The sequence below is a fragment of the Labeo rohita genome, unplaced genomic scaffold (assembly GCF_022985175.1).
Source record: "Labeo rohita strain BAU-BD-2019 unplaced genomic scaffold, IGBB_LRoh.1.0 scaffold_116, whole genome shotgun sequence".
Lineage (NCBI taxonomy): Eukaryota > Metazoa > Chordata > Actinopteri > Cypriniformes > Cyprinidae > Labeo > Labeo rohita.
In genome coordinates this window covers 62246-76973 of record NW_026127296.1, presented here as the reverse complement: position 1 = coordinate 76973, position 14728 = coordinate 62246, and the positions used below count along the sequence as shown (strand labels likewise).

The following is a 14728-nucleotide window of genomic DNA, read 5'->3' as shown; positions in this document are numbered from 1 at the left end:
ACTGAATAATTTGTCATTTAGGAAATTAATGCAACAGGTTGACAGTAGTTGTTGACCATATGATGCAAAACAAAGAGTACGTTTATTAGGGTCAAGTTAAGATTTGCCAACATGTTCTGAAACAGTCCATTGAACCCTTTGGAAGCTACTGAACTGGATGCTAGAAGAATCAAATGCAGCACACTAGCAGTGTCAATTAAACACAAAGAGGAAATAATAGTACATCCAAAAGCTGTAGTGTGTTATTTAATGTAAAATGAATATTATACAATTTGTACTGGATAAGTGAGTGTCTTCCTTCAAAAGTTATTGAACTGAATGCTGTGACATTGAAAAACCCCATAGAATACAGTGATGGTAGAAATTGAACATCTAAAGTAAATAATAACACTTTAAAGACTTGTAGTATGTTCTTTAGGGTCAAATAAATATTTAGCATTTTGTTTTGGATTGGTGTGACCCTCTTTTCAAAAGTTATTGAACTGGATGCTGTGACATTGAAGAACCCAGTGATAACAGAAATTAAACATCTAGAGTAAAAAATTGCATATTAAAGACTTATAGTATGTTCTTTATGTTAAAATAAACATTTTCCACCTTATTCCAGAATAGGAAGACAATATCTAAATTGTGTTTCATTGAAGAAACCAATACAACACATTATGAAGTAGTAGAAATTGACCACATAAAGACAATTATTGCACAATAAAGAGTTGTAGTATGTTTATTAGGGTCAAGTTAACGTTTTCCAATGTGTTCAGGAACAGTCCATCAAGTCTTTTAAAAGCTATTAAACTAAGAAACCTTAGTCATTAACACAGTACTAGCAAACAAAACTACACTTGAGGCACAAATTGTTTATTAAATATATAAATCATAAATGTGTCATATATCAACATGCTCTGGAACTTTTTAAATAAAAGCAAGCAGCGCTTTTCAGCTCCAAAGAGTCTTCAGCAACTTGCCATAAAAGATTCATGTAATTTGTTTTGTAGACGGTCCCTCTGCTGGTGATGACGTCACATCATTCCATAGGCATGAACGTGTTTTTCAGCCTTCTCAAAACATCGACTTCTGCAGGAAAATGGATTGTAGATACTGCTCATTATAGTCAGTAATGAAAATTAATTGTAATCCTTTGTACATGCATATTATGCATGAATATGGAACCAACTTTACCGCAGTGTCACGTGATCTCTGAAACGCGCTCTGCAGGTAGGACAGGTAACAGATCTTTCTGCTTCAGAAACACTTCAGATCGAAAACAACAGTGAAAACCTCACTGATGAGAAGACGCCATTAAATATCACACCTCACGGTCAGTTCAGTTCTTTTATTCTGATATCATGTCATATTATCGTTTGTGTTCGCATGTGCGTCTTTAGATTCCTCTTCCTTTCAGTCTCTCCAAGAAAGAATGCACATTTCTGAGTTCGCCGCGTTATTAGTCTTATTTGCCACAAAAATATTAACCCAGTGAGGAAAACATTATTAGTTGATCAGTTCTGAGCCCAAACACACTGATCAATATGTGTTTAACTGAACCGCTGCTACATTTCAATGTTAAATGAGCAGAAATGAGCCTGGACATCAGATTATATAATAAATAATTGCGGTAAATTTAGTTTTACGTTTGACATTCATTAGACATTCGGTTTCATTCCAATTAAAGTCTTTGTGCCTGCTATGATTTGAGCCCAAACTAACTCAGATTGACATAAACATGCCCTTTATGTTGCACAAGGCTTAATTTCAGGAGAGATATATATATTTTTTTTGCCTTAAATGGTACAAATTAGTACCTTAAAGTTACATATTAATGCTAATGCATGAACCAGAAGATGCAACCAGCTTTGCTTCAGTGCTGTGACATGAAATGGGACACTGAATAGAGGGCAGGGTTTCGTGTTTGCACACCTCCTCTCAATATTGCTCATAGCAGAATAACAATTATATGTATGGGATTTTTTTAAAAAAAAAAATATTTAGTTCCATCACATGGAAATGCAAGGCAAAATGTACAAGGCAAATATAGAGCAATGTCATACATTTTAAAACATGTAAAACAGAATAACAACAACAACAAAACATTAAATGAACATAAATGTATATAGAAATTATTCAAATAAATAAAAATAAAAATACCAGGACAAAAAAGTCTATATAATAATATTACAGCAGTTACATATATTTGAAAAACATTAGAATTTTTGTTGTTTTTATTCTTATTTTGTGATCTCATGCTTTAAAATAAATTTTAAGATCAGTGTTACAAAAGGTAATACTGTATATTATGGTTTCCTTATTTTTTTTTAAATTTACTTATGCATATAAAACTTAATAATGAACAGATTAATAATATAATTTTGTTTTATCAGATGGGTTTAAAAGATGGGTTTTGAAAACAAAGTAAAATATCACGAGGTTCTAAGTTAAGGGCTTTGTTTAACTTTTGTTATGTCTATTATATTATTATTTTGCTCTTTTTTCCATCTATTGTACTGAACCCATAAAAATCCATTAAACTACAACAACACCGTTATTAAAGATATTAAACCAACTGCAAAAGAATATATCTGTATATTAGGGCTGTGACGGCTCGCCAAGAACCCCAGGCGGGCGCCTTCTCCCCCGCTGCGGGGGAGAGGGACTTTAAGCCCACAGCCCCACCAGACCCCCCCAGGTCCGCAGCCAGGCCACAGGGTACCCGGCCAGGGCTGAAGAGAGCACCGTTTCTTTGGCGGTCGTTTCTGTTTAGGTCGCTTGCCTTTTACCCCATAGACGTCCGATAATGATCCTTCCGCAGGTTCACCTACGGAAACCTTGTTACGTCTTTTACTTCCTCCCGATAGTCAAGTTTGACCATCTTCTCAGTGCTCCGCCAGGGTCCACGAGGAGCTCCGGCGGGGCGATACCAGGGCCTCACTAATCCATCCAATCGGTAGTAGCGACGGGCGTTGTACATACATACATATATATATATATTAGGGCTGTCAAAAGATTAATCGTGATTAATCGCATACAAAATAAAAGTTTTAGTTTGCCTAATAAATGTGTGTGTACTGTGTGTAATTATTATGCTTATACATTTACCAGGGATGCAAACGGCGCTCCTTTTGGCGGATGCCGCCTTTTTCACGGCTTTGGGGGGGACATGTGTGAATCGTGCAGATCCGATGAGTTTTTTTTTTTTGGTTGGGTACCTTAGAGTGTCAGATTATAATTTCATCATAGGAAATTCTGTATTACAATTACTAAATAAGTAAACGCCATTACAGTCCATGAAACATAGGAAACTTATATGAAAAGAAAACAGTGAGTCAGAAAGCTGCGCACCTCAGCCAATTGGCTGTGCACTATTATCTGCTGCCGGCTGCTCTTCACTGCATTACATGGATTCCCATCAGTCCGAGATCCTGGAATTTTGTGCCGCGCCTGGTCTTTTTGCAAAAGAGGTAAGGTTAACCATGTTATTTGATATCTTCTAATCATATAATTTCTACCATTTGCATTGTGTAATGTTTAGGTAGTCCTAATGTGTCATTACGTTTTATAATAACTATGCCAGGTTCATCTGTAAGATAGTGCTAGCTAGCACATTTTAGATGACTGTAGCAAAAATACAGTCAGATTTTTTTAAACCTTGTTTGTTGCGTCAGGCAGTTTAATAGTATTCCAGATAGACTAGCACTATCTTGTCCGGTAATGCTTTAGTAGCAGCTTATACTTATAACTCTACGCCCTTTCCAATGTGTAGCCTAATGCTAATGTTCGGTTAGGACTTGTGCTAGTTGAGGCTAGCAGCTTGTTGACGTCTGAACAGTAACGAGCCGCTGGTCTTGGCTTTTTCGCGAATGCTTTATTTTTGAATAATCCCCTAGGACATGCTGCCACCTACTGGTTAAAAATGCAAAAGCGTAATTATGAAAATTTGTCATATCACATTATCGAAAATGTACATCTAGTTTTTAATATCTTGTGCATCTTAATGTTATTTTGATTAATTGCTAAGAAGATTTGGACATTCTCCAATTCAGTGATGGTTTTTATGCCCTGCATGATGCTACCATCCATGTTTAAATACATCATATGGGACAAATATGAATATGTAATGTAATCACCCATTTCATGTCATAGACTGATTTGAACATTTATTTAATGGTGGTTAGATCAGAATCCTGATTTCATTTGGGAGAAAAGCAGTATTAAATCTTGTCATTGTACTGCAACAATGAAATTGCCGATATAAATGTGTGTTTTATATGTTATGTGTTGCAGGTAATCATGGATTTTATTGAAAATGTCATCAGTTGTGGCAAGTACATGCAGGCCAAACTACCCCTGAAAAGTAAAACCCTGCAGGCCTTGTCCTCCATCGATCCTGTGGTGAGGGGCCATTCACAGGCTGTTATTCAGCTGAAGGAGTTGGCTATTATCATGAAGCACTTGGTGCCCACAGAGAGTGACCCCAGCATGGAGATCCTAAGGTACAATGTGGTGGGCCCATGTCATAAGTCTGGGAAAGTATCCAGCCCTCACGCAGGTCATCAGAGGTGCCCTCTCCATCTTCCATGGGCCACTAGTAGAGTCCTCCTTTAGCCTCATGGGTGATGTGATTGACAAGAAAAGTGCCAACATGAGGATCTCTACCTGTAATGCTGTGCAAACAGTTTAATACACCCTAAGATCAAGGCGGCGGACAGGAATCACCATGTTTAAGAGGGAAGATGTGAAACTTGGGCCAGTGGACAAAACTGTCTGCCGCAACATCAGGGCTGCAGGGAAAAAGGATAAATCCTTCAGAGAGAAGAGAATTGAGGAAAGGAAGAAGAGGCAGGCAGAGTATGGCTGTAGAGCTTCCTGCGGAAGTGCTGAGAGGGCCAAGACCACTGCTCAAGCAGAAGAAAGGCAGGCACGCCTGAGACGTGGCAAAGCAGAAGAATGCAGCTAGACGCAAGGCCCTGGAGGCATTGGTGATAACAAGGAAGAAGAAGAAACTGTAGAGAGCTGGAAGAAGTGCACTGTAATGAAGGGACTGGCACAATAGTCTAATAAGTTGTATTTTGGAATAAAATTGACGTTAAATTTTCCAGCGTTGTCTCAGTGTTCTTTACTTTTAAGAATTTCCAAGGAACTGGGACTGTGTATTTTCATATAAAGAACTTTGTGTGTGTGTATAGGGTGAGCCCTGGATGGCAGAGGTTGGTGGCAATGTAATTCTATGATATTTGCTGCGGGGGCACAGCCTCGATAATCTCACTCCTTTTTGACCATACCTCTGTTTGCATCCCTGATTTACACACAATTTAATGTATATATTTAATAGAAATATGTTATTAATGTACAAATATTTTTATTTATATATAATATAAATTCTATAAAAATTACAATAAATACAAACACTTGTAAATATTTCTTCAATATATACATGAATGTGTTTGTATTTATATATACGTAATAATTACACACAGTACACACACATATTTTAGGCAAACTTAAACTTTTATTCTGTATGCGATTAATCGTTTGACAGCCCTAATATATATATATATATATATATCTCAACACCACACCACCGACGGTAGTTCATTTTCTACTGCGGTGGAAAAAATCTGCCACCGTCACAGCCCTACTGTACATTTAATAATCAAGACAAATAAGTAATTTAGAGTTGGTAATTTACAGTTGGTTTGACTCCTTTAGCTGAAGTTGTGTTCAAGAATAATGGATTTAAACTGGTTCCAGGACTGTCTAAAAAAAAAAAGGTTCAGTACTGTATATATAAAAAATATATATATATAATAATAATCAGAAAAATAAGCTTTGTGCATCATGCAGAAAAATATTCTGAGTAATTTACAGTTAGTTTGGCATCTTTAGCTCCTTTGGTGTCAGAGTATATATATATATATGATTTCAGTTTTACATATATATATAAAAATAAAGACAGAAAAAACAAGCCCTGTGTCAGGCATTCACCTCAGCCACCCTCACTACCGACGTCACAGCACACCCGCTCTCTCTCATCTGAGTACTGATTGCCAACACCTGTTCCCACTCAGCCCCGCCCTATATAAGGCCCTGGCAATCAGTACCTCACTGTCTGGTCTACCATTCACAACCTGATGATAGCTCCAGACCTCTCTGCGCTCTACTCCACAGTATTCCCTCGCTACCACCAAGACAAAGTGCTGTGTTTACTTCTCGGACTCATATACCATCTCAATTCACCCACGGACTTGCAGATAAGCATTGCAATTGCTCAAACTATACTTGCACCTTATTCCTTCAACATTGTCAACAAAACTGTTTGGTTTGCACCTAATATTTGCCTCGGGTCTCATCCCTCTGATATCGTGACACCTTGTGCATTATAGGGAATAATATTCGGAATAGTTTACAGTTGGTTTTATGCCTTTATCTCAAATGGTGGCAGAGTTTTATGAATTTAAGAGGGTTCAGTATATAAAAAAAACACATAAAAGACTATTTCCAAAAACAAGGCATTGTGTAATAACCGGGATGTTTTTCTGAACATTTTAGTATTGGTTTTATAGTATTATGTCATGTAGCTAAATTGTTTAATTCATTTTATTTATTTATATATATATATATATATATATATATATTTTTTTTTTTTTTTTTTTTCCCTGAAATTAAGCCTTGTGCAATATAAAGGGCATATATTTATGTCTATCTGAGTTAGTTTGGGCTCAAAACATAACAGGCACAAAGAGTTTAATTGGTATAAAACAGAATGTCAAACGTAAAACTAAATTTACTGCAATTAATATATAAGTGTTTTAAAAGGAGAGCAAAGCGCCAATATGAGGCCTGTTTGAGTGACCGATGGATTATATTTGATGTTTCTGATCTCTACAGATTATTGTTTTTTTTTTTTATTAATATTATTATTATTATTATTATTATTACCATCATCATCATCATCATATGTTTGTGTTCAAACCGTGTGAGCGATACTTTCGGCTGAAGCTTGTGAGAGAAATAGAAGTTTATAGTCTACAGATTTAATGATGATGATAAAAAAAAAAAAAAATAGCAAATATTCTCCACAACATATATTATTTTATAAAATGTAGTACTCATAATAGTGCCTGATTTTACCAGAAGATTTAAATAAGTACATTGGTTTACTGGGTATGCACGTTTTTAATATTTCAAATAACTGCAATTATTGAAGTTGTAAGAATAATATTACAACAAATAAATGTTATTGTAGCTCATAATACAAGTTATGGTAAATAAAGAACAAAATAATTATTGTTGGATTTTCAGTGTAAAACAACAACGTGCTGCAAATATTACCACAGTTTTTGAGGAAAGCTGTCAAAAGTAAGAGTATCTTCAGTTGAAATTTAAACTGATCCTGGCCTACAGAAACACGACCATTATGTAACTGAAATGTGTGTCATAAAAGATTACATTTAAAGGCAAAATGGGTATTATTAACTTCAATGTCAGTGCAGTAAGCATGTGCCGGTATCACATTTTCATGCTGCGATTAATTGATTGAGCTTTTATCACGGTATACGGTATTATCACGATATTGTAATTTTACAAGAGAAACAGGAAAAAAAACACAAAAAACTTCAGTTTCGTCAACTTAGTAACTTTAATAACTTTTTAATTAACTAAAAGTACTTCAAACATTTAAATACAAATAAATATAAATAAAACAATACACAATATAAAAGTAAACTTGAGCAATTATATCAAAGTGAATGTGCAAACTGCAAAAGAACAACATTTGTTATATGTTTTTAAATAGATTTAAGAGCAAAAAACAATTTTTAAAGAATCAACAATAAACATTTTCAACCAATTCCTGGTATCTCTTCTGGGCTGCCTGGCATATTTTAGTCCTCGAGATTAAAGTGCAAAAATGTGAGCATGTTCACTTTTTCTGGCTGAGCTTTGAACGCTGAGGTGAGAGGATATGTCCACTGGCACTAAATACCCTCTCTGAAGGAACACTTGTTGCAGGAATGCAGAGAAACTTCTCAGCCAAGGTAGCAAGATGAGGAAGTTCTTCAGCATGCAAACTCCACCACTGCAATGGATCTGCCTCTGATTTTATTAGTGGCAGAGAAAGATACAGTTTGATCTCAGCTTCAGTCTTTGACTTCATGCTGCCTTCACCCTCCTGCTCCTCTGCTCTCTGCTGCCTTGTGGAGGTGATTTTGTTGAGCAGGGTGGCCAAGCTTTGCTGCTGTTTTTCAGAGGTGGGTGTGGGTGTGTGTGTGTGTGTGGGGGGGGTTGTGCTGCTTTGCTCTGTCTGGGCAGCTCCCTCACTCAGTGTTGTCATCTCTGCCAGTTTTGAGGCTTCCTCAATACAGCAGTTGACCGTGGCATCAAGGTCATCAGAAAAGCTTCCTTTAAACCGGGGATCAACGAAGCTTGTCAAGTCCATCACCTTCTTTGCATCAACACTGTACCTGGATTCAAGATCTGACTTCATTACCCTCTTCAGGTCTATGGTGAGGGCACTGTCTTCATTTTTTACCTCAAGAATGTCTGAGATGATGTGACTTAGCACCGGCCTCAGGGCTGACAGACTTACTCTGCTCTCTGAAGCCAAAGCATCAGTAAAAGCACTGAGTGGTTGAAGGATTTGCAAGACTTGTTCAATGACTGCAATATCTGCATCCTTTGGCATCAAATGCCATGCGCCTCTCTCCGTTGCCAGTACAGCACAGACTGCCTGCTGTTGTTCAATAAACCTCTGCAGCATTTTCTGTGTCGATCCCCATCTAGTGACTACGTCATGGATGAGTGACCTCTGAGGGACATTTAAGGCCTCTTGTTTATTTCTGAGCTCTCTTCTTCTCTTCCAGCTTCTTGAAAATCCCTGCACCAAATGTCGACAGCTTCGGACAGCTGTGTCCACCCTCTGGATTTTCAGAGCTTTAGAAATGGCCAGATTCAAGTTGTGGCCAAAACACCCAAACCACTGGCCGGGAAAGGTGGTGGCGTCACTCGTCTCGAATGCCTTTTTCATGTTTGTAGCATTATCAGTTGTAATACTGACAAAAAACTCTTTGTTGATGCCCCACTCCTGCAACATGTTATCAAAAAATTCACTGATATTGTCAGCAGTGTGGTCTTCTGGAAAAAACTGTGTTTCCAGGCAGTTTGATTGAAGTTTCCAATCTGTGAGGTAGTGGATGGTGAAGCTGATGTATGGATGACCACTTCCTCCACTGCTGGTCCATAGGTCAGTAGTTGCTGCATACCATTTTCCCTGGGCTATACGCTTGCCAACATCCTCTTTTAGACTGTTATACATTTTGGGTAATTCTGTCTTAGAGAAAAACTTCTGTGAGGGAACTTTGTAAAGTGGAACTGTTGTCTTCATCAGTTTCAGAAATCCTGGTTTTGCTACTGTGTAAATGGGGATCATGTCTTTAGCAATACAGTATGCTATGGCATGATTGATTTCCTTGGCCCGATGAGATGAAGGTCCATATGAAGCCTGACGCTGGAATGCCTCTTGAACTGTTGGCTGAACGATGGCTTCAGCTGAAGATGAACCAGCACTGCTAGATGCATGGCCACTCTGTAAAATAGGAATGAAAAATATTACTTCATACCTCTGATAATTTAAATAAAAGATGCTGTTCAGACAGAGAATACAAGCAAAGTAAATTTTCGTTTTTTTGTTTTTGTTGTAAACATGTAAACATCAAGTTTACTCGCACTGTGTGAAAATGTATGATTGTGTTGCATTCCTTTTTTAACTTAAAATCAAATTATTCTGCCTAACTTCCATTATTAATTACAGAACTTACTTTTAGCTAAGTATTGTATTTTGTTGTTAAAATACGAGACGCAAACTTAAGTGTAGCAAGTGGAGTTCATGCTAACTCTTAAACTAACGTTACATGGAAGCAAGCAACATGCAGCAAATGGAAATAAGTTAACGTAATTTTGCCATCCTGTCTTTCAAATAGTTGTTTTATGTGGTATTCAGCATGAGAAATGAAGTGTCTTACCTTTATCTCCCTGAATTGCAGTGGATGGTTGTCGCGAATATGAGCAAACATGTTAGACGTGTTCCCGTGTTTAGCAGCCACTTTCCGTCCACATGTTTTACACAAAGGGAAACCGTCTTCGATCAGCAATCCCTCTGCATTTTTTTGGAACCCAAAATATTTCCAAACCTCTGACTTTACCCTTTTTGAAGGGGGATAAATTGTCGGCAGCGTTCCTCCTTCCGCCATGCTTCTTCTTCGTGTGAGGATTAGAGTGCGGTGGCAGCGGCGGCGCGCACTGCGTGCACACAGTGCTTCTACATGTGGGGATTGTTTACATCAGAGTGCGCATCAGTTCTGCGCAGCATATACGCAGTGTTTCTTCAAGCGGTTGATGGAAAATAAGCTAATGCGCGTTCTAAAAATATAAATTCGGATCTATGTGCAGAAAGGTGAAAGTACTCTTGAAATCAGTGCAACATGAGAAGATAAAACAGTGCAGTGGTGTGCACTTTTCCCAAAAAGGTAGAGAAACTTAACACTCATAATACACTGGGCTGGTTGTCGTCGAGGCTCTTCTGTTAATCTGATTGTTAGTTAGTGGGATAGAAAAATGCACAAGTACTGTCTTACAGTTTGAACAACTTCTGAGTTTTAAATTTAACTTGATCTTTCTCATTTCTCTCAAAGCAACGAGGCAGTCATGGCAGTAGATGACAGTCATGGCCTAATGGTTAGAGAGTCGGAACCCAAAGGGTGTGGGTTCGAGTCTCAGGTCCAGCAGGGATTGTAGGTGGGAGAAGTGAATATCCAGTACTCTCTCCACCCTCAATACCACAACTGAGGTGAGACCCTTAAGCAAGGCACCAAACCCCCAACTGCTCCCCGGGCATCGCAGCAACATGCTGCCCACTGCTCCGGGTGTGTGTTTGTTCATTGCTCACTGCTGTGTGTGTGTGCACCTGGCACAAGTTCTGAGTATGGGTCACCATACTTGGCCACAAGTAACCTCCTCCAAAGAAACAGATGCCCTGTTTGCCCACACAAAACACACATTGTCTGCCAGAAACATTCAGATTGTGCTTGAAGTGTAGAAGTAAAAACTCAGTGAATACTTGACAACTCTTATACCCAACTCTGTTGTTTTGTGTTTCTATATACACACCTCATGTCAGTCACTCATTATGGAGAACAGAGAGAGCAGTGAGAGATCTTCATCTCCAAAACCCATCGGAGAGTCTCTGCAGAGCAACAGATCCATGAATCCCCCTAAATCCAGTGATGATCCAGTGACCTTTGACCCCAGGTGAGATATAATCCAGTATTAGAGTCAACAGGCTGAAGAACAGACCGCTTGTGAGCAGTCTACTTGTATACGTATATATGTATAGTCTACGTGATACGCAGGTATATGCCATACTTAAAGCGTGAGGATACGTAACAACATTGTTTTGTTATAAAACTTTCACACGTCAGTTAGGAACAGAAAGCTGGGTTAGGAGTGCTAGAGTGATCATGTTGAAGGCCTGAAGTCCACAAACAGGATCCTCACATGAGTCCCTGATTTATCCAGATGCTGCAAGATGAAGTGCAGTCTTATGTTGACTGCATCATCCACAGAACTGTTTGCTTGGTAAGCAAATTGCAGGGGGTCCAGTAAGGGTCCAAAGATGTTCTTCAGATAAGCCAGAACACATTTGAGGAAAACATTTCAGGACTTTTCTCCATATAATGGACTGATATGGTGCCCCGATTTTGAACTTCCAAAATGCAGTTGTAAATGCTGCCTCAAATGATCCCAAATGAGGTTGTAAATGATCCCAGCCCGAGAAAGAAGGAGGGTCTTATATAGCGAAAGAATCGGTTATTTTTATAAAAGAATATTACAATTTATATGCTTTTTAATCTCAAACGCTTGTCTTGTCTTATTCTCCCTGAACTCTGTGTATTCTGGCTCAAGACAGTTAGGGTATGTTGAAAAACTCCAATAGTATTTTCTCCCTCAACTTCCGAATCGTCCTATATAGATTTCAGTATCACGACGCATCACGGTTATATCACATTTATTTTGAGCATTTTTATTAAATTATATAAGCAGTTACAAAATATTTAAAAATATATTTTTAGGCTATTTTAAAATTTCAATATTTAAAATTTAAAAATTAAAAATGTAAATATCATAGTTACTAATTGATAAAGCATTTGATTCAAAGACAGTACCAGCTTTGCATAGTTTTTGATTCACAGACAGTACCAGCTTTAATAGGCTGCATTCATACTATTTTGACAAATCAGATTTTTGTTCTGTTCTGAAAACATAACTGACTGTGTTTACATCAATTTTGTATCATAAAAGTATTTGGAGATGTGGTTAAATACACTTGCAGTTTCAGGACAAACAAACACAAAACGCATGTAAATGTCTGACAGTATGTGAGTTTCATGCATCTAATACGCACTGCATTACAAACGGCATAAAAGAAAGCATATCTAAAGTAAATGTAGGCTAAAATCGATTATAGTTGGTTATATGCATAATCACCCACGTTCGCACTGTAATACGTTAGTGCAAAGACTTTGACACCCCTAATAGACACTGGGTTTTTCACAAGATAAATGTAATTTTGGCCATTTATTTGGATGCTTGACCCTGTGTGACAGTGATTGCAGGTCAGGAAACCTTACAGCATTGCTAAGATTTAGTTTATTAGTGTAAGACAAACTGTCTTGTGCTAGCAAAGCAGTGAAACTGTCAAAAGTGCAGAAGAGACCAAACATGTCTGAATTTTATTGGTGTATTTTCTCAGTATCTACAGTAAGAGATCTTCATCTCCAGAACCCAGCTGTGTGTCTCTGAAGAGTGACAGATCAGAAGGTCATCCTCCTGATCTCAGTGAAGAAGCAGTGACCTCTGACCCCAGGTGAGACACAAAACTACCGCTTCATTAATGCAGGGATCTAACAGTTTACAAGACTGATCCATTGTCAGATGAGAGTGTGATCAGTGAATAGTGAAAGGTGTTTGAATGAATGTGGATGTGCTGCATGTTTCACAATCACACACTCAGATCCTCTCATGATTCAGTGTTTTCGGAGTGGATTTGTTTCGTACCGTCAGACATTATTACAGTCGCATGAAAATCTTTTTCTGTAGTAAATTTTGCTCCACACGAACTCCATCTCTGTGGGTTAATTTTTTTGTTTTTATGATTTAATTAATAGCTTTTCATCAACAACGAAAAAACTCGTTTTCAAAAATATACTGAAGTTGTTGAGTTTTGCTTCAACCCTAATCAAACACACCTGAACAAGCTAATCAAGGGCTGAAGGGTTACTAGGAAAATACAAGCAGGTGAGATTTTATTAGGAGCTGAGATTTTATTTAGTTGGAGCTGAACTCTGCAGGACTGGAGTTCGCCACCCCTGGTTTAACATCTTTTACTTGCATATTTATTTATTTCAGCACTCATAAACTCATACATTTCAGTGGACTTAATGTTTGTATGAACACAAAAAGACCATAAGACATAAACTTGTTTTACAATGTCAAAAGTACTCAGTATCTGGTGTGGCCACCAGCTGCTTGAAGTATTTCTCCTCATGGACTGAAATTTGGTTCTGAGATTTACCCCACTCCACCAAATGCAACCTGGAATTTTGGGGGAATGGCCCTGAAAACAGGTCCCAGACTGCTCAATGGGATTGAGATCCGGGCTTTCGCTGGCCATGGCAAAACTATGCTGTCATGCAGAAACTCACGCACAGAACGAGCAGTATGGCTGGTGGCATTGTCCTGCTGGAGGATCATGTCCGGATGAGCATGCATAAAGGGTACCACATGAGGGAGGATGTTTATGTACTAGGCATTGAGATTGCCTGCAAACAAATCAGTCCGATGGTGATGTGATATACCGCCCCAACAGACCCCCACCTCCAAATGCTCCCGACAAACGGTTATTATGGCATTTATTCCTTCAATATTTGGTGAGACTGACTCATCGGTAAAGAGCACTTTTTGCCACTCCTGTCTGGTCCAGCTGGGTTTGTGCCCATAGGTGGCGTTGTTGCTGGTGATGTCTGGTAAGGACCTGCCTTTTCAACAGGCCTTCAAGCCCTCAGTCCAGCCTGTAACCTATTGCGGACAGTCTGAGCACTGATGGAGGGATTGTGTGTTCCTGGTGTGACTCAGGCAGTTGTTGTGGCCATCCTGTACCTGTTGTGATTTCGGAACATCCTGTGCAGGTGTTGTTACACGTGGTCTTCCACTGCAAGGATGATCAGCTGTCCTTCCTGTCTCCCTGTAGCGCTGTCTCACAGTGCGGACATGGCAATTTATTGCCCTAGCCACATCAGCAGTCCTCATGCCTCCCTGCAGCATGCCTAATGCACGTTCACGCAGATGAGCAGGGACCCTGGGCATCTTTCTTTGGGTGTTTTTCACAGTCGGTACTCTTTAGTGTCCTGCATTTTAGAACTGCCTTAAATTACTTTCTGTAAGCTGTTAAGGTCTTAACGTGCTGTTAATTAATTGATTATGGTTAATTGAACATGCATAGAAAACTTGTTTAAACCCTTTACAATGAAGATCTGTAAAGTTATTTGGATTTTTACAACATTATTGTTGAAATACACAGTCCTGAAAAAGGGACGTTTCTTTTTTTGCTGAGTTTACATTCATGGAGATGTTTGATACCCAACAAATTTTGACAAAATTGGCAATGAATGGTCTCTAGCAT

The 14728-nt window shown here is 38.4% G+C and overlaps 1 long non-coding RNA gene across 1 annotated transcript; it reads left to right on the top strand.

Annotated features, from left to right (window-relative positions):
- The first annotated feature begins 1196 nt into the window (after positions 1-1196).
- On the top strand, positions 1197-12913 carry LOC127157681 (uncharacterized). Its single transcript, XR_007825968.1, has 4 exons — positions 1197-1318; positions 10683-10837; positions 11168-11298; positions 12800-12913. It is a non-coding gene; the product is annotated as an uncharacterized LOC127157681 (long non-coding RNA).
- Positions 12914-14728: the final 1815 nt, after the last annotated feature.